The 20,868-nt window shown below is 40.5% G+C and overlaps 1 protein-coding gene across 3 annotated transcripts in view; it reads left to right on the forward strand.

The window, feature by feature from the left end:
* Nucleotides 1-12,097: 12,097 nt before the first annotated feature.
* Fam81a (family with sequence similarity 81 member A) overlaps nt 12,098-20,868 on the forward strand; it is a 52,694-nt gene continuing 43,923 nt past the window's right edge. The window contains exon 1 of one of the 3 annotated variants that reach the window (XM_058584847.1): nt 12,098-12,116. The gene's annotated coding sequence lies outside the window, so the exon portion shown is untranslated. Of the gene's footprint in view, nt 12,117-13,021; nt 13,124-20,868 lie in introns of those variants that run through there. The other 2 variants (XM_046461798.2, XM_046461800.2) reach the window with 2 other exon arrangements.

A 20,868-nucleotide genomic window follows, 5' to 3' on the forward strand; every position in this document is an offset into this window, starting at 1 on the left:
GAATATCTGTTACATATTGTTTCACAGTTTAGAATTTTTTTTGTTTCTTCATTTTTTATGACATTTCTTCCTAGTACTTTATATAACTTATGTATAATCAAAATTTATAAATCTCAAATAGCATGACATATTTGGGTTTCCTTTTATAACACAAAATTCCAGATTTTTTCCTAGTGATTCCAATGACTAGGATTCCTACCATCAGGACCAGTGTTTCTCATCAATGAAGAAGACTTTTTTTTTTTTTAAAGATGGAGTCTTGCTATGTTGAACTTGTAGGTTCAAGTGATCCTCCTGCCTCAATCTTCCAAGTAGCTGGAACTACAGGCATACACCACTATGCTTGGCAAAGCCATGGCTCTTGAAGACTGGAGCTCTGCCAAGTTTCAGTGGGGTCAATTCTCTAAGCTGATACTTCTCAGACTTAATTGTGTATAATGATCAGCAGGAAATCTTGTTAAAACGCAGATTCTGATTCTGTAGATCTGGGATGGGGCTAGTTATTGTGCATTCCGAAGGCAGTAGTGGGACCAATGCTGTTGATCTGCAGACTGCACTTTGGGTAGCAGTGTTCTAGATAGAATTGAAGTTCAATGGAAAGGCAGGTCTCTAAGAGCTTGGACGAAGATGCTTGAGTAGAAGCAGATGTGGTCCCATCCCTGGAAGCCAGAAAGGACATTAAGTCCTAGATGATCCTGCTTTAAAAGCAGGACAAGCTGGGAAAGCTATTTTTGGAGGAAAGGGCAGCTTCTTCTTAGAGTTGTGTAGGAAACGCCTGCTGCTGGGAGCTCTCCCTGGTGCTGCTTCAGACTTCTTCCAAGTCAGCTTTCCTCATAATAGGAAACTCTTTGAGTTTCTGCCCTTCTGTCTACAGCATCATTCTAAACCCTTGCTTGTAACTGTGCCCTACCTTGACTCTGCTGCCTAACTATACCCCATTTATTGTTGGCCTAGATATGCAGTTCTTGGTCCTGCCTGAGATAAAGTAAGTAGGTCTCTAAATTCTTATCCTGGGTAACAGATTTTCTGAACCATCAACCCCCTGCCCCATCCCACCCACTTTAATTTGATGTTCTTGATCAGGAAGAGGAAAAAAATTTCATTGTGGCCATACTTTTATAAAGAAAATAAAGTAGAGGCACATAATGTGTGCCTTGCATGTAACAGGTGTTTGGCGCATTCTTTTCCCTTTTTTTTATTGAGGTGAAATTCATATAACAAAATTAATTATGTTAAAGTTCAATGGAAAGGCATGTCTCTAAGTGCAGTAGCATTTAATATGTTCGTGACTCTATACAGTTCCAAAGCACTTAATACATACCTTTCATTTGTTTTTGCTGTACTGAGGATTGAATTCAGGGGTGCTCTTCCACTGAGCTACATCCCCAGCCCTTCTTATTTTTTACTTTGAGACAGAGTATTGCTAAGTTATGCTGGCTGGTCTTGAACTTGTAATCTTCCTGCCTCAGCCTCTCAAGTAGCTGGTATTACAGGTGTGTACCACTATATCAGCAATGATACATTTTGTGTGTGTGTGTGTGTGTGTGTTACTGGGGATTGAACCCAGGGCCTTGCGCATGTGAGACAAGCACTCTATCAACTGAGCCATATTCCCAGCCCAGCAATGATAAAAAGCTGGGCTGAAAGCAAAGTTGAAGGTTACTTGAGTGATTCATAACAAATGTCTGGCACTTATTAAATTCACTAGGCAAATCATTGACTCTTAATTATATAAATTACTTAACCATATAAATATTTTTTCATTTTGTTTTTGTATTTGCCTATGTAGTAATGATAATAACTGGTATTATTTATGCTATATGCCAGCCACATTATATATTTTTCTCATTCAAAATTCACAACAGTCTAATGAAATAGGTATTTTTATTGTTGACTTTTGACAGAAAAGTACACAGAACCCCAGAGACTTTAATTAACTTTTTCAAAGACATACAGCTACCACCTGGCTGAACTGGGGTTTAATTCAAGCCAGTGTGATTTCAGGACTTGATCTCTTAATCACAGCACAATAATGCTTCATGTGGACATAGACTTATTATATGTGACAAGTATGAATTATGGAGAAAGTTAAACTCTCAGAAAGCAAAAATTTGGATACATGTGAACCCAAGATTAAATATTTGAAACAAAAATGAGAAGATATGAAAGATGATATACCAAGAGCTTTGTAATGTTTTGAACAACCAATAAAAATAATAAAAAAATGAGAAGAAACTAACAAAATATCAGAAATCTTTACAGAGCCTTCAAAATTAAGAAGAGTTTTGCTGAAACTTTTAAAAAATAACTTAAGAGACTTTAATTATTCACCTGGCAGGATTGTAAAATCATGATTTACAACTATTATTCTCTCCTGCATCACAGATTTCTTTCCCTTCACTGAAACAATCTTAACCAAAAGGAATTTCCATCTCATCTGCAACCATGATCCAAGCCACCATCATAGCTCACCACGACAATTTCTTTAAAAATTTTTTTTTACACTTTCTGTTGTAATTCATTCTCAAAATCATCACCAGAGTACATCAGATTGGTTGTTCCCCTGCTGAGAGCTTCCTATGGCTTATCTTCAACAAACACCCCATAAAACCCAAAATTCGTAACTGCAGCTTTCAGACTCCAGCACTACCCTCTAAATTAATCTAACACCCCTCTCTCCCCTCTTCTTCCAAACTCTAGTCCCACTAATCTTCCTCCTACTCTTCAAATATGCCAATCCACTCTGCACTGGCTGTCCCTTCTGCATGGGATTCTCTTCTCTATAGTTGATTTTAAATCATCCAGGTATTAGTTGAATACCACCTTCTTAGACCAGTCTACTCTAAACATTCTTTCTAAACTAGCTGTCATGCTCTGTTACCAACGACTATCACATAGCTCTTTTGTTTTACCCATGTTCCTTATGACTGTCTAAAATTGCTTTGCTTGCTTGTTTATAATTTTCCCTTTTTGGATGTAAGCTCAATAAGGGCTACTGTGTCCTTAATGCCTAAGATAGTAGTGCCTGACACAGTCCAGATGCTCAACAGATGAGGGAATTGAGTCCCAAACAGATTAGATGATTTACTCAAAATCATCTAGTTAGTTAAGAGATGGAGCCAAGACTTCAACTTTAGTCTTTGACTCTGAGTGTTGGAGTCCACCACATAAAATTCATGCAATATATCTTTAGTAGGTAATTATTTTAATTATCTGGATTATGAAAAAAGATCACCTGGCTTTTTGTTATTCACAATGCTTATAAAAATCAACTTGCTTGCTTGCTCTAAAATGTTATTATTGTTCCACAGATAGAAAGAAAATTCATACTTCAGATGAATACTCTTTGTATCTGGAAATTATTTTTGTATTAATACAATAGGCTTTATCATCACTATTCTATTTTCAATGGGCTAAAACTGACATGAAAAACCAAATACTGACTTTTTGTCAGAAAATTATTAAAATATATTTGGAGAGATTTTCTATACTGTCAATGGGTTTATGTTAACAAAATTAGTTTTTAAATTAGTGTCTTAAGTTCACTAAAAGTGTTTCATAATGCTATTCTAAAATGGGAGAATTGTGGTTTGTTAACCACATATTTTAAATGTGCCTGAAACAAAAAATACAGAAACTATGTCCTAGAAAAAAAGGCAGTAATAAGACTCTTTAATAACCAGAGGAATTTCAAAACAATAGTGCATATGCTTTTAAAAATGTTCTCTGATTCATTTCCTCTGGAATTTATTTTTTTGTGCATTAAAAAAATACATGTACTTGGGTGTTTTTTTTTCTTTTTTTTGAAGTTTTGGGGATTGAACCCAGAACCTTGTGAATGTTAGGCAAGCACTCTACCAATGATCTATAGCCCCAATCCCTGTACCTAGTTTATAAATTAAAAATGTTTATACCAATGTTTCTTGATTTCCCATCATTGGACACTATCTATTAACTTCCTACTATGGAAGATGAGGATTTAGTTCTCCTATAAGTGTCAGCTTCTCCTCTTTTAATCTCAAAATAGTGACAAATAATTTTTTATTAAATTAATAATTAGTAATGTGCTTACACTATGACTATTAATGAATTGAGTATGACTGTAGATCTTTAAAAAACCTCTTGACATGAATAATTGTGTTTTTGGGGGGGCATTATTGGCTTAGGATTAATGCACCTATTACTAATTTATCTATAAACCTTCTGATAGAACTATACCTCCTCTCACTAGGGTCACACATATCAGGTAATCTGTTCCTCTCTTTTTTTCTCTCATTTTCTTGGGAATATCCTCCCTGTAGTGCTGTATTCTTTTGCATTGGTTCCTCTACATCAGACCTGTTGGACATCAGTTCTGGGACATTATATCTACATTTCCATTTTATTTTATTTTGTCAGTGCTGGGGATTGAAACCAGGGCTTCACACATGCCAGGCTAGTGCTCTACCACAGAGTTACATCCCCAACCCCCATATCTACTTTTTGATTTACATTCTCATACCTAAGAAACATTTATCAGTAGATTCCTGAGAAAGGGTGCAGATGAGGTACGTTTTTGAGAGCTGGCATATGTGAAAGTGTATTCTGCCTCAGACTTGGTTGAATAGTTTAGCTGGATATAGAATTCTAGAATAGAAATAAGTCTCTCTCAGAATTTTGAAAAGTATTGTTCTTTCTTCCAGTGTTACTACTGGGAAGACTAATGTCAGTCTAACTTCTGATTCTTTGTATGTGATATATTTATTGTCCAGAGGGTTTTGGACCTTACCTTTTCTTTACTGTTCTAAAAGTTCAAAATTTGTTAGTGTCTTGATATGATTCTTTTTTTTCACTCACTTTGCCAGGTAATTGGTGGTTTTTAAAATCTAGATACTTACGTGTTTCAGTTATAGGAAAAATTCTTGTGTAATTTCTGAAGATTTAGGGAGCTACTCCAAGCATTCTTATTGGTCATCCTTCCTTTAGTGATGCTCAGAAAAATGTCTATTTGAAGGTTTTTTGAAGAATTATTATAATTTTCCCCCTTTTAAACTTAATAAAAAGAAAGCTGATATCTTGGGTGGAAAAAAGGTAGAGTCTGCCTTGGAAGAAGAGTCAAAATGATTTTGCTAAGGTTAGGTATTGGGTATATCTTGCAATTAAGTAAATTTGGCAATAAGTATCAGTGAGATCTGTAAAAAAGAATGCTCTGGTTTTTATGTACTAGAATTACCAAATTCTGCCTCCGTGTATTGAGAGTTAAACCAGTATTAATCAGACTTAATTTTCTAAATGAATTTGGGAGAAAATAAGCCAGGGAAAACTAAGCTTCCTCTTCTGTTTTTCATTTCTGCAGTGCTGGGAAGTGAACTCAGGGCCTCTTGCATAGGAGGTAAGTGCTCTACCACTGTGCTATATTCCCAGCCCAAGCCCCAAGTCTGGCATAAGAGTTCTGGGCAGAGGTCCCAGTCAGGAATAGGCCCTCTCCCGATGCTCAGAACAGAGTGGGCAGGTGGAGGACAGTCTTAAGAAAATTGAGCATGGGTTAGATTGTAGGACTAGGAACTTGGCAGTCTTTATTGTTCCAGCGTTCTTTGAAATTTTACTTTATTGTTCACAAAAACAAGCCAAACAACTGAAAGCAGGGACAAGAGAATTATCTAATGGTGGTGGCCATTGACTCCAGCCATTGCTGGTAACATTCATCCTCAGAGATGTCCACTGGGAGGAAGAATGACTTCAACCTGAAGTGGGAGTAGAGAGAATGGGGTGGTGATGCCACTTCCACCAAATACATAGACCTCTGTCCCATTTTAAGGACCTAGATAGGTACTTAATTTGACTGAATCATGTAGGTGGTGAAGGAAGGATTCAGATAAACAAGGTACAAACCATACTGTGACAATGCCACTCATTGTTCTGGAGAACTTGGAATTTATATTAGGTGTGGTAAAAAGTGGTCTAGGATATTAAGAGCCGCACATACATTTGAATAGGACATTGATAACAACATGCAAGGGAAAGACATGTTCTGGGTGTGGCTGATAACAGAAGGATACTGAGAATTGTGTAAGACAAGTATGTCAGTAATAAGGTGAGGGGTGAGTCAAGCAGACTAATTACCAAATTCTGTCTTCATGTGTAAGCTATAATAGTTAAGCTAGGATTAACTAGATCTGCACTTTTCTGATTAGGTCTTAGAAGAAAATAATAGTAATAATATTTATATATAATACATAATGAGTAATAGTGTAAATAATAACTAAGATGTTATTCTAAGCTGTATAATGAATCAGTGCCTTTGATCTCCATTAGAACCCCACGGGATTCACACTTCATTATCTTCAGTTCACAGATGAGGACTGAGTCAAAGGGAAGTTAAGTAACTTGCCCGAGCACATTCAGATAATTTCTAGTATCTTTGCAGCAGGAACATCCTTTGGGGAAAAAATATGACATCTTGTTTTTATGTTTCCAAGGGAAAGAAAAAGCTATTTCTTGTGTCCACAGTGCTAATTACCCATACATAATTATGTGGGGCTCCATCACCTCATAGAAAATGGTACAACCTGTTCACATGGGCTTGGAAAATCTGTTTATGTGCATGAAAAACAGTGTTTCAGAATGTTGTTGAGGAAACTAAGACAATTACACTTGAAATTTTTATTTTTAAGAGTAACTGTATAATATCTATTTTATTCTAAGTGCAGATGCATATTGTCTATTATGATTTTTATTTGTTTAGGAAGTACTGGGAATTGAACCCAGAGCATTATGCATGCAAGACAAGTACTCTATCACTAGGCCATACCCCAGCCCTATTAACAGTTTTAAAAAGGCATCACACTATATGCCTTTTGCTGGCAAGCACATACTCATAAAACCTTGCTTTCATTTCATTATTTAGAAATGCTCAAACCCCCAAATGTTTCTTACTCTCTAGATATCAAATGAAAGAGTCTTTGATCAGATTTATAGATTTATAGATTTAACTCTTTGCTAGTGTAGACTAAGTTATAAAATACAAATAGAATTTTAAAGTGAATTTGCTCTCTAAAAATAATTTTTATATGATATTATTTATATCCTTTGATATGTCCTTAGGGGAAGGAAGAGGGAAAGGAAGTATTTAGTTAGTTTTCATTATGCCAACACTTTAGCTACTGACGTTTACAATATACTTTTTGTCCTTAGACACAGGTTATTCTTGGGAGGTAATTTAGCACCTGGTTAAAGGCACAGGCTGTGAGGTGTCTGGATTCAAATTCTACTACTTGACAGCTTTGGAACTTTGGACCAGCCATGTAAGGATTCTAAGCCTTAGTTTATTTGTGGATTGTTGGAAGAAAGAAATGAAATATTGTAGGTGAGCACTTAGCTCAGGGCTTGACACATAAATGTCATCATTGACCATGAGTACACTGGAGCCAACTGGAGGTGAGTGAGGCACTCATCTCAAATACAAAATTTAAGAAGGTGCCAAAAACTCAGAGAGCAAGGTAAATATTTTAATGCAATATTTAAAAAATCAAAATTAAGGATAGTGGTATAGCTCAGTGGTAGACCTCTTGCCTAGCATAAGTTGAGGCCCTTTGTTTGATCCCTAGCACTGCAAAAGAAAAAAAAAATCAAAATTAATAGAAATATTCCATGATCGACAAAATATTTAAAAAAATTTTCAAAAAATATGGAATCAATACTCCTAGTTTTTTCTCCTGGCTTTGATATGATTTGGCATTGGGCACTGCATACCACAACCTCATGTGGTGGGTGCTGTCATTCTTTTTTGTTGTTGAACAGAAGGAAAAGTTGTCTTTTAATTCTCCTACCTATGAAGATCACTGTTCAATAATGTACTACTTGGCAAGAAGCCAAAACAAGGTGTCAGCTTATGTGAGACTCCATTCTCTTGACTGTGGTGTCATGACTGGCTAAGGCAAGACAGTTCACAAACACTTGCTGGACTGGATTGAGCCAATGTAGCAACAACCTTCAAATTAACTCAAAGCCTGTGTGTGTGTGTGTGTGTGTGTGTGTGTTGTGTATATATGTGTATATACAACACACACGTATATTTTCTGAAAATTGTTGGAAATAGGAAAGAAAAATTTTCCAAAATCAATGAGTAGTGGGATTTTTTTGTAGTACTCTTCTTGCTACTGAACTGAGTTTGGGAGGAATTAATTTTATTATGAAGTTATCCTAGAATTTCTGGCCATAATCTCTTCAGACAAAGCCTTCTTCTTCCTTTTTTTTTTTTTTTTTGGTACCAGGAATTGAACTCAGGGGCACTAGACCACTGACCCACCTTCCCAGTCCTATTTATTTTGTATTTTATTTATACACAGGATCTCCCTGAGTTGTTTAACGCCTCCCTGTTGCTGAGGCTGGCTTTGAACTCACGATCCTCCTGTCTCAACCTCCCAAGCTGCTGGGATTACAGTCATGTGCCACTGCCCTGGGCAGACAAAGCCTTCTTTATCTTTCTTGTGAGTGGTATTATGTTCTGTTATGTCTCAGTTGTATGCTACACACCTGAGGCTGAATTTGCCTTCTTTTGTACACCAGCAATTATCTAAGTTAAGACACCAATAATATCAGGAAGGATCTTTACAAAATTTTATGCTTTCTCTGATGGTGTGCCTTAGGTGTACTTACTTTAAAAAAATTCTTGTGAGATGAATAGATACAAATTCATAAATAAAGCATACTATTTGAGAGAATTTCCCTACACATGAAAGGAAATAACTAGTGAAACTACTAAGCCAATTAGAGTATATTCAAAACATATGAAAAATCTATTATGTTTACACATAAAATAAAAGAGGGGAAAAGAGATTTCCTTAATTCTAAGACATTTCTATTATTAGCAAGGAAAACAAAGAAAGCCATAAAGAATAACATATGTTGTGTTAACTACTTGTTAACTCAACTTTTTAGTTTGTTGTTAAGAGAATAATGTCCCAAAGTCTGAACCCCACCTTTATTCAGTAAGATTTCTCCTAATGGAAGAAGTATTTTTAAAAAAAGGAAACAGAGGGCTGGGGTTGTGGTTCAGTGGTAGAGCACTTGCCTAGCATGTGTGAGGCACTGGGTTCGGTTCTCAGCAGCACATAAAATAAAAAAAATTTAAAAGGAAACAGATACAGCAATTATGAAATTAATGGTAGAATGAATTAATGATAGATTAGATTGTTGATCAGTGCAATGTGATGTCTTGTGCTCTCCCATTTCTTTGCTCTACAACAGTATATGTGAACACAGGCTATTTTTTTTTTTCTATCTTGAAAGTGGCCAATAGGTATGAGAGACATTGTACTGATGTTATTTCTCACCTTCCCTGCACTGCAGAACTTCTTTAAAGAGTGACTAACACCATTCTTATACTTCTTCAGTATCTAGTCTTTTCCTACTACCCACAGCAATGTGGTAACTAAAAAACATCCATGAAGGTCACAAGTGATCTATTCACTTAGTCATCTGGAGCTTTCTGTCCTTGAACTTTTTTTTTACCTATTCCCTCTCTGACATTGTCCCCACCCTAACAACTCTGGTTCTTCCTCATTGTTCCCCTGTGGGAACTATCTTCCTCTTCTGGTCCCTGCACATGACCTGTCCTTGTGGTTCAATTCTTTGGCACCTTATTAAGAATGAATAATGTGTAGCACAGCTCTCCAATAGATCTGGACCTTCCACAAAGTTACAAGCCATTGTTGAAAATATTGAGGTAAAGATAAAGTGATAATTGATAATTGAATCCATCCCAAACTCACCACATTCTTTTTTTTTTCAAAAACTTTTTAGTTGTAGATGGACACAATACTTTTATTTTATTTGTTTATTTTTACTTGGTGCCAAGGATCAAACTCAGTGCTTCACACATGCTAGGCAAGCATTCTACCACTGAGCCACAACTCCGGCCCCCAAACTTACCACATTCTTGACCCAACTACTTACCAGTCTTTTTACAAATACCATTTTTGGGGCACAAACCTGTAATACCAGCAACTCAGGAGGCTGAGGCAGGAGGATCACAATTTCAAAGTGGCCTCAGCAACTTAGTAAGGCCCTAAGCAACCTCATGAGATTCTGTCTCTAAATAAAATATAAAAGAGGCTGGAGATGTGGCTCAGTGGTTAAGCCCCCCTGGGTATAGTCCCTGGTACCAAAAACAAACAAACCAAAACCAAAACCAAAACCAAAACCAAAACAAAACCCATTTTTGACCTACACAAGCTATTGACCTTTATCTAGATGAGCCTGTTCACTGTCCTCACAGATGTCCTGTACATTTAATCGTCTAGATCAGTGGCAGTGCAGGGACAGTTAGGAAAAGAACCCAGCTGTGCAAAAAATTCATTTAAAAAATATCCCTGCAGGGCTGGAGATGTAGCTCAGTGGTAGAATGCTTACCTAGCATGCAGGAGGCTCTGGTTTTGATCCCCAACACCACAAAAAGAAAAAAAGAAAAAAATCCCTATAGTGTCTGGCACATATACTGCACAAATTATTTGTTTTTAATGACTGGTTGGTGACTAGTATTATTGCCATCAAATTTATACAACTGATCTCTTTGTTAAGACTATTTTTAGTAATCTCTGCCAGCATAAATAATTTGTGATAAATCATGGATTGTTAATTAAGATAATGCAAGAAAAATCCATTTCCTCTAATGAATTATAATAAAAACAATTCTGGAAAAATGGATACTTGATTGCAATTTATCTTACAGAAATAGCAAAAAGAAAAGAAATTAGGGTAGGTTTAAATTATTGTGTGCCAAACTTCATCTCCTTAGGATTCCAAAAGAAAATTGCCTGGAAAGAAAAAAATAAAAGGTAGATCAGAGTGGGAAGTCATGAGCTTAATCCAAGACTACTTAGAATTCTCAGGGCTTGTATTGAGGAGTCAAGGTTCTGAAAGAACTACAATTACTTTTTTTTACTGTTAATGAATCTTTTTAAGTATGATTTTTTTACTTATATTATTTGTTATAGTTGTTAAAAAGGAAATTAATGTCAGCCTAAATAGAAGAGTGTATCCATGTGGCAAGGACCCTTTACCTTCTCACCATCCAGGTACTCACCTTCCTTACCTACAGTGTGAGGGAGTCTTGTGGTAGATAAAATATCAAAGTTATGTTTTGAAGGCCATCAGAAGTAGCAAGAGGGAGTTTCCTCTCTTTTATGGGTGTTTCATTCTAAGGAATACAAAGAGCCACTGTCATCCTCCTAGAAAGCCAAGAGTGGGTACCCTGAGGCTTTGACTAAAGTGGGTCCTGGCAGGGATGGAGCTAGACCAGAGAGATAGTAGATTAGGAAGGAGAGATGTGGAAACAATAGGGGACAGTCATGTGTTCACCTGAGATGCACATCTTATCCTGGAAGGCGATGTGATGGAGACAGGAAAAATAACATTTTTAACCTGTGTCTGGACTCTTCACAATGGGCTCTGAGCTTGAATGGTTGCTTTCTGGTAACATCTATGTCCTTCTAGACATTGTGGCAAGTTATGTATGTTTCAAACATATTTTAAGTGGCAGAAAGTCACTGGGAAAATGACTGATATTGTCATCATTGTGACATAGGATTCAGTTCAATATATATTAACTAACTACATATCAGGTGCCAGGCTATGGGAATCTACCAGAGAATAGGAAAAAATGATAATTAGGTTTTTCCAGTGCTAAAGGGAAGCTATGATGTCCGATCTCCATATCACAGAACTCAAGGCCAGGACCCTTCTTGTTACAGTGGCAGTTTTACCTGTGTCTATGACATTTGATTAACATATGTCAGGCTGCAAGCTCCATGAGAGTAGAGGGTCACATTTCTTTTTTCCTTCTTTTCCGTTTGTCTTAGATCTAAGCATAGTTTCTGGCACTTAGCAGGCATCCAATAAACATTGTTGACGGAATGAGTGTTACAGATGCTTTAACCCCTTGTTGGGGGTATTATTCTATTATAAAGTCAAGGAAATAGCCTCAGAATACCCAGACAACACACAAATATCTGCTGAAGCAAGGATTCCAAGACGGCTCTGCCTGACTCCACAGCTCTTCCTACTGTGTCACACTCCTTATCCAGGATTGGAGAGGCTCAGGCGGGTGGGGAGACAGACAGGAGGACCCGCGCTGGGTAAGTAGGAGAGAGTCTCCACGAAAGAGGTATGAACCAGACGCAGCGAGGCGGGCAAAGGTGGGGGTCTACCGCTCCGCTCAAATCCCGCCCATGGAGAGGAAGCAAAATTATGAGTGGATGGGTTTGTGCATCCTGCCGAGAATCCGTCATTGCGAGGAAGGTGGAAAGAGTTGGGATGCCCTGGGAAGAGGATGAGGCAGAGGAGAGAAGGAAGGGCTGGCAAGAAGAGGGGTGTAGCATTCTTCCTTGCGTCGTATCTTGCCGAGAAACGTGACCCTGGGTCCCAGCTGTGGGTGTCAGGGTGATTCGTTAAAAGGCACTTGGTGGCCCAGGGTGTTCGTTCACCTGTACAGGTGAGGCATCAGCGCGCGAGCTGCTAACCAGACCGTGACCTCGTCAACTAACTTCTCCCCGATTTGAGGAGGAGCGGGCAGATAATTATTTTTTGTGGGGAAGAGATTTAATAAATAAGGGATGTTAGGGCTTTGGGGAGAATTACAATGCAAACGCCATGGTTTAATCAGGCACCATTTCAACACCTAACTCTACATTCAAGTCAACCAGTCCTACAACAGGATTTATTTTCCAATAAGCGAAATCCCCGCTCGCCAACTCCGAGGCGCTTGGATGCTAGCTCTGTGGGAAACAGCAGCGATGAGGAGAGGCTATTTTGGGTGTGGGAAGGAGGAGGGAGGAGGGGCGGCGCCGCCGGGCTGGGCGCGGGTGCGCGGGGAAAGCCTCCAGCTCGGGCTGCCACGGCAACCGCGTCCAGGCAACGCGCCCGGAAGCGGCTCGGGCTGCGCGCGGCGGCTCGCGCCCCTCGGGAGCCGGGAACCCGGCCGGGCCGCGCGCGGGGCCAGGCGGCAGGCGCGCGCTGATTGGACGGCGCTCCCCGCGGCGCGGGCCCGCAGCCGGGCGCCCTGCACAGCCCGCGCCAGTGGCCGCCGCACCCAGCCGCGCCGGCGAGGATATGGGCAGCCGCGGCGCGCCCGCCCCCCGCGCCGGTGAGTGCCGCGCCCCGAGTCCCCGGCCCGCCACGCTCCGGGTCCTGGCAGCGGGCGCTCCCTGGGACCGCCGGTGACCTTGGGGCCCCAGCTTAGTAGATAGGCATGGGGAAGAAAGAGAGCTGCGCGTGGCCCATGTGACATGCTGCGGGCGAGAGGGTTAACTGCATGCTGACGCGAAGGGGAGAAGTTGGGCACAGAGCGCAACTGGCATTGCATTTTCGCGGGGGTTGCATGCTAGCAAACCAACAGGCCGGGAGAGACTGTTTGGGGGCGCTGGGGTGGTCTACAGATTGCTACCGGTAAGAGCGAGTCAGCTGTCCCACTACTCAGAGCTGAGTGACCTTGGGCAGGTTAATCATTCTGTTCCCTCGCGGCTTTTCTTTTTCTCATCTTTGAAAAGAAGGACTCAGGTTCTTTGCAGTTTCATGGGGTTGTTGTACCATTGTACTGTGAGCTGAGAAAGGGCCCCAAAGTACGGTTTTGCGGGTACTGTATATACAAGGCTTAACCATATTAATTTTACTAGGGGTTTTGTTAATTGATTCCCAAAACGGCAAGAAATGTTATTGCTTAGTGGAAGGTTAGTAATGGAGAAAGCAGTCGTGGTCTAGAGAGTGCTTGCTAAAATGCACAGGTTAAAACCCCTAAGGTGCCCTAACGTAGTGAACAAAATCAGGATTAATGCTCCCGGAGTACTTCTTTCCTGAAGTTGATCTAATAGAAAACTTTGTGTTTGAACAGGTAAAATCAATCCCAGTAGTGGCAGGCAGCAGCAAATTAAGTGAGTCATTTCTTCAATGTGCATGAGGTTTTGTGTGTGTGCGTGTGTGTGACAGTGCGCACGCGCAAACCCTCAGCTTAAAATCTGTATGTCAGTGTTAGAAATTATTTCATAAGAGTAATCAGAATAATTATTTGAATCCACAGAGCTGTAACTCTCTCAGAAGCAGGGACAAACATTTGCAGCTTATTCTTTAGATAAGAGGTCTGTGAGTGTAAATATGTTCTTTATTGAGAACCTTTCCTAGGATTTGCGCATAGTATCTGTCATGAAGTGTGTATGTGTGTGTAGGGGCTTGCCAAATAGGCTGTGGTACTTCTTTTACTTTAGCCTAGTTAGTACTAAAAAAAGATACTCAAGCCCCTTTCCATATTCTGCTTCCATAAACCTTCTCCTGAGAGGGAAAGAAGAAGTGTTCTGGATTCCTCTCACAGATCCCTTGGGATGCATGCCCGTTTTGACTTTCTGCTTCAAGGATGCCCTTGATAGTCATTCAAATTTGATTTTATCTGTATAAAAATATGAGTTAGGAAGATAAAGTTGTCAATATTAAATAAGCTTCTGCAAGCTTGTTTACCTGAGGGCTTAATAATCTTTAATGGTTTGCATCTTAGAAATCTGATAGCATTCAAACAGGAAAATCCTTACTGTTCAGAAATTCAACCACTAAACCCTACAAACTCTTTAATGAACTATATCTCATTGTACTTGGAACCCTCATAGCAAACTGGTCTTCCTCTCTCTGCAGGGCACTGACCTGTATGACTCCAGACTGCCTTTCAGTGTCTTTTTTCTTGCACCCTGCAGCCATACTTCTTTATTTTCTTGCTGAGCCTATCTTTTCTCTCTCCCCTCACATCAGAGCCTGAATGAACAACTCCACTCAGAAGAATCCTCTCTACTGTCCTCTCCATTGCACCAGAAGGGGATGTTCTTCCCCTTGCTTCTTAGTGCCACCTCATTCCCAACCAAGTCTTCTCTTAAAAGTAGTTCTGTTTTCCCAGTACCTTCCTTTTTCTGGTTTCTTTCTTATCTTAAACCTGGTGGCTCCTCAGAATTACCTGGAACATTTTGAAAAGCCTGGCTTGTTAGACTCTGTTAAATATACCATATTAGAATCATGAGGATGAGTGAGACCTAAAAGATCCTTATTTTAATAACAAACCCCAAAAGAAGGAGGAGTGATTGGGGAGGGAGAGAGAAAACAGAGTTTCCTGGATGGTTCTGATGTTCACTCAGGTTTGGGAATCACTTCCTTTGATGCCACAAAAAAGTAAGAAACAGTGTGAGCAGCTAGCTTCTTTCCCTTCTCTGTCTTGTCTCTTGCTAGTGACTTTGTGGATACATTGAGGCTCTTTTAATTCATTGACTTTGAAGTTCTTCAACATTAACTTCTATGGCTTCAGTTTTCATTCTACTTCAACTGCTAATATCTTGGACCTATTTAGACTTGGGAATTTTTCTACCTTCAAGAGCTGAAACTTGGACTTCTGCCACTCACTGTGCACTATTTTAACCATCACTTAAGACTCTGGTCCCTAAATCGCTTGCTGTTCCAAAGCTTCAGCCCCTCATGGCTCCATTTTTCCACTTGGAATGTATAGGTAGCCAGCCATTTCAGTTCTGTCTGGAATCAAGAATCCTTTGTCTTAACGTTTTGGGCTTCTCATATTCTAGTCCTCAATCCAAAATCATCCTTGTTATCTGTATATTCTTCTCCCATCCTGCCAAGTTATCCAGGAGAAAAATCACAAAGACCTTCAGACTAGTTACCATTGCAAATTATGCTGGTTCTAATTTCACTGAGATCTTGCTTGTCTATGAACAAAACCAAAAAAAAAAAAAAAAAAAAGCACCATTTATTAACTCTGTCTGCATCTATTTAGAGGTTGAATGCCATATCTTTCCATTACTTAAACTTCGAGGTACTTCCGTTTCAGGAAGTAGCCCCTTTTTACTGTTAAGATTAAGGATGTCTACATTCTAGTTTACTGTCCTTACCTCAATGTAAATTCCCACTGCACCCTCCTCAGTACCTCTGAACACTTTTCTCTGCTTCTCCCTGTCCTTTATCTTCTCTTTCTCAATGGAAGAAAATGTCTATAAGTCCCTTCACTAAGATTAACCCACATATACCACACTGTCCATTCTCTGGACTTTGTTCCTTCCTTCTTGCCCCTTTTGGGAATTTTTTCCAGTTGTTATTCCCTTTCTCTGTTTTTATTTTGGTCCCTCCTTCCTCTGCTCCAGCCCTCACTACACCATGTATTCAGGACATCTTTCGTATAACAAATCCTGCCAGAGTCCCCACTCTATCCAATAAAACTTTCAGTGGTGAGGGAAAATACTGGATTGTCCACATGGTAGTCATTGACCCATATGTGACCATTGAACTTGCAAAATGGGTCTTGCTTTGTAATTTCAGTTAAATTTAAGAAAATTTACATCCACGGGGCTGAGAGTAGGGCTCACTGGTAGATCACATGTTCAGAGTGCATGAGGCCCTGTGTTCCATCCCCAGCACCCTTGCCCCACACAATTTGAGTAGTCACATGGGGCTATTTGCTGGCATATAGGACAGCACAGTCCTCTACTCTGTTGCCCTGTCCAACTCTCTTCAAGTTTCTCTCCTTTGACTGCCCACTTGTCTCTTATGGCTTCACTCTTACTTTCTGTTGAATCTCCTCCCTGAAGGGCTCCAGCAGGGGTGTTTTGGCAGCAGATCTGAGCCTGTGCTGTCCAGAGCTCCTGGGTGGTGCCCTGCTCCCCTGCCTTTGCTGCCTGTGTCAGCCTTCCTTCTGTGCTTCTCTTTTTCCCTGTCTCTAAGGCCTGGCTCTCCAGGTCCCACTCAGACCTCCTTTGTTCCTTTCTTCTTCTGGCCTCTAGGAGTAGGGATTTGGTGAGACCCTGTCCTTGACTGTTTCTCCTCCTTTCCTGGCCTGCTCCCTTCTGCCTCCCACCTTCAATCTCACTGCCAGCCCCTGATAGCCAAGAGGAGTGGGCACTTTCCCTGTGCTGCCCTGGGAGCCTGGTTCATCCATGTTACCCTTTAGTGCTCCATCCGTCTCTGTGTGGCCAGCTCTTTTTAGTCCTGTCATATAGTGAGGATCCTGGAGTAGAGGGGAGTAGAATAAGCCAAGGGGGGGCTATGCTTTTGGGGAGCAGATCTGGGAAAGGAACTCTGGCATCAGTCTGACCTTAGAGCCCTGCTTTCAACCCTGATTTGCTCAGCTCCTCAACTCCTTCTCTCAAATTCCATTCAGAATTTAATACCAGAAAGCCTGACTGTTCTGTCATCTGGCTTCCATAAGCATTTTTCCTGTCTCTTAATTGTTTACTTTGAAAAAAATTGAGATTTACAGGAACATTTCAAGAATAATTTAAGTAATTCTGATATACCTTTCAACAAAATTCAATAAATATTAGCTTTGTACTACACTTGCTTAGTCTTTCTTACTCTATCACATTCTCTCATTCTCGGAATCTATATATATATCATATATGTGTCCGTATACGCACATACAGATGTCGCAATTTTTCCTTGAACCATTTCAGAGTAATGTAGACATGATATACCTTTACCCTCCTAAATACATAAGGGAATATTTCTTTCTTAAAAAAGGTCATTTTTTGTATAACAAGTGTCAAAATCAGGAAACTAAGATTGATTCAGCCCTGTTATTTAAGCTACAGACCTTATTCAGGTGTTACCAATTGTCCTAATAACATCCTTTATACAAAAAGAGGGGAAGAAAGATCTCAAAACTGAAAAACCAAAACCAAAAAGATTCTGTCCAGGAGTCCATCCAGGATCCTTGTTACATTAGTTGTTAGAGGCATATTTCCCAAGTTGTTCTGTTTTTTGTGACCTTGACCTTGACACTTTTGAAGGGCACAGGCTGGTTATTTTGTAGGATGCCCTTTTCCTCCTTTTTTTTTTTTTTTTTAAGGCACTGAGAGTTAAACTTAAGAGTGTTCTACCCCTGGTCTACTTCCCTATCCCCTTTTATTTTTTATTTTGGGACAGGGTCTTGCTAGATTGCTAAGGCTGGCCTCAAACTTGTGATCCTCCTGCCTCAGCCTCCCAAGTCACTGGGATTATAGACATGTGCTGTTGCCCTTGGCTGTAGGGTGTCACTGACTTGGGCTTGCATGTGTGTTCTTCTGAGTGGCCCTGTGGTGCCCTTGCTGATGATTTAGAGCTGACATTCTCTTCCCTTGGGGTTAAGCTTTCTGCTCTTCTTTCCTCTCCCACATCCAGTTGTCAACTAGTGCGAGGTGCAGTCTCTCTCAACTTGTTTCTTCCTTCTGTTCCTGCTCTGTCTCCTGTTTCTAGCAATCATGGAGTGAGGGCCTTTGCACACGGGCCACACTCAACTCTTCCAGCCTTACCTCCACTATTTACCTGCTGATTTCCACCAGTCAGTATTTCCTCTGCTTTGTCCCCTCTTCATCTTTCCCTTTGCTGCCCTGAGTTCACTTAGCCCACCCCTTGGAACATCCGACTCAAATGCCTGCTCCTCAAAGGCTTTTCCTGATAGTTCAAACTGATCCAGCCATCCTTTTGTTCCATAGCCTTGGCTGGTTTGTTCCTGGAGCACTTAGCAGCTTCTCCAGTCTTGCTTGGTGGTCTGCTACTGCTATTTCCCCGTTGAGTCAAAGCTCTTGCAGTGCAGGGACTGTGTCTTGTTCATCGCTGAAGAGTGTCAATGAATGTTTGTTGACTTGACTAAAGTATTTGGTTAAATCATGAAGTGAGCGCACACAGTGATGGTAGAGCTGTCCACTACCATCCAGTCCTTGATGAAGGATGTCAGACCCGTGCCTTCCCCTTGGAGTCAGATGAGCATTGGTTCAAACTAGGATCTTTGAGGAAAGTGGTGGAAAATTTGGGAAGGTATTTCCATGTTGTAAGTGGGAAAAATGATTTCCCCTGATGATGTCTTTTTTTTTTTTTTTTTTTTTTAAATATTTATTTCTTAGTTTTCGGCGGACACAACATCTTTGTTTGTATGTGGTGCTGAGGATCGAACCCGGGCCGCACGCATGCCAGGCGAGCGCGCTACTGCTTGAGCCACATCCCCAGCCCCCCCCAATGATGTCTTAATTTTGTGTTTATGTCAAGACAAAGAAAGAGCATATTTGATTAAGAAAATGAGTAGACAAACCTCACAGAGCATATTAAATATGGCCCATCTAGTTCTTCACACCCCAAATGAGCAGCTGAATGTGAGAGGAGTAGTTTCTCAGGCGTCCTCCCTTTGGAGCCCCAGCCACCTGTTCTTTGCATTGTCTGGCCTCCTGCTGTCCCTCCTCAGGCTCCCTCAGTGCTGCCTCTTCTCCTCAGCCTTCCCCTTGCTCATCCCCTCTTCCTCCTTATTTTCACTTTTCCTGCCTGTTCCTTCTGGTCAATAATGCTTCGGTTTCCTCCATTTCCCTACATTGGTTACTTCATTTTTGTCTGATCAGATGTGGTTTTATGTTCCATGAATTTTTAATATAAAAGCAGGTATTTTTTTTGAAAAAATAGGAAACTCAATTGTGTGTGTGTGTGTGTGTGTGTGACTATTCAGTTGTCTTTTGTTGATTCTTTTCCATGGCTCAGTGGTTCTTGGTATTTTATTGACTTTTTACAGTGCAGGGGATAACACAGGTCTTTCAGCATGCTAAGCAAGTGCACCACCCAACCCCTTTACTATTTTAAAGATGTAGTTATTGGTGATCATCAAATACTTGTTTCAGAAATAATCAGCTCTTTCTGGAACACCAGGAAAGTTACTGGGAATTTGCTGTTTGACAAGCTTCAAAAGACCTGAATTTTTTAGTCTCTGCTAAAGCAACATTTGTTCTTGAAGTTAAAAATCAGATTTTAGGATGATGAGTGTTTGAGGTTGTGGGGAACTGCTGACGTCCCTCCTCAGGGTGTGTCTGCCCTTGCTGACTGGTGGTGGGCTCCGCCACCCCTAGTGCTTCTATGGAGATGATGTCCTCCCTGGACAAGGAACCGCAGAGGTGAAGGCAGAGATCCTGCTGCTGCAGCTCAGAGTGGCTTCAATAAAGAGCGAGTTTGTGTGGGAGAGAATGTGTGGGGGTTGCTTTCGCATTATGGAATTCTTAAAATTGTTTAACCGGGAAGATGTTATTCAGAAACCCCTGGTGTCTTCAGCTTGTTTTTTGTTTAGTTCAGATTTCTTTTTTTTTTTCCTGCATTTTTAATTATCTGTGGAAGAGCTCAAGAGTCCTCCCCTGCTCTCTCTAAATAGTTATAAAATTAATATGCTGCGCTCCAGTTGTTACTCCAAATAAAAGAGTCTCCTGGAGTCTCCCATGTGGGGCAGAGCAGTGCCACCACTCCCTCTGCATGTGAGGAAAGGGCACAGGCTGGGGCAGGGTCCTTGTTCAAGCCCACACCCTTGGCTTTTCCCTCAGCGATTCCACAAAGCCACAACTAGCATTTTGCCTGCACAAGAACACAAAGTCGTGTCTTCCCCTCCCATGTGAGCCCTGGTGCATCTGGGGGTGTAGGTAGAGAGTTCAGTAGGTAGAGAGTTTATGCCGGCTTTAAATAATATTTTTTTCTGTTCTTGCTATTTCATTTGGCAGATTCCCTTTTTAACATTTGGTAATGTGTCTTCTGTAATGCTAGAAAGAAAAGTTGCCAAATATAGCTGTTGATAAAAGTAATATTAAGACATTTCTTTTTTGGTGTGGGTGTGTGCACGTGTGTATGCCTGTGCCCGTTGCAGGGTGACCTCAAGCAGTCTGCCAAGTTCACAGCTGGAGGGGCACCTTGAGTCAACCATCGATACGTCATTTGAGCAGAGCAACTAAATAATTAAAATGATGGGCCTTTCCAAATTAGAAAAACAAAAAGGCAAATGAACACATATTTATGAGCATCTGTGAAGAGGCACTCTGCAGCTTACATAGGATGTGGTCCCTGCTGCCCTGAAGCAGCTCA

Source organism: Marmota monax, unplaced genomic scaffold, assembly GCF_021218885.2.
Source record: "Marmota monax isolate L192 unplaced genomic scaffold, Marmota_monax_Labrador192_F-V1.1 WCK01_AAM20220418_F8-fsc00001, whole genome shotgun sequence".
Lineage (NCBI taxonomy): Eukaryota > Metazoa > Chordata > Mammalia > Rodentia > Sciuridae > Marmota > Marmota monax.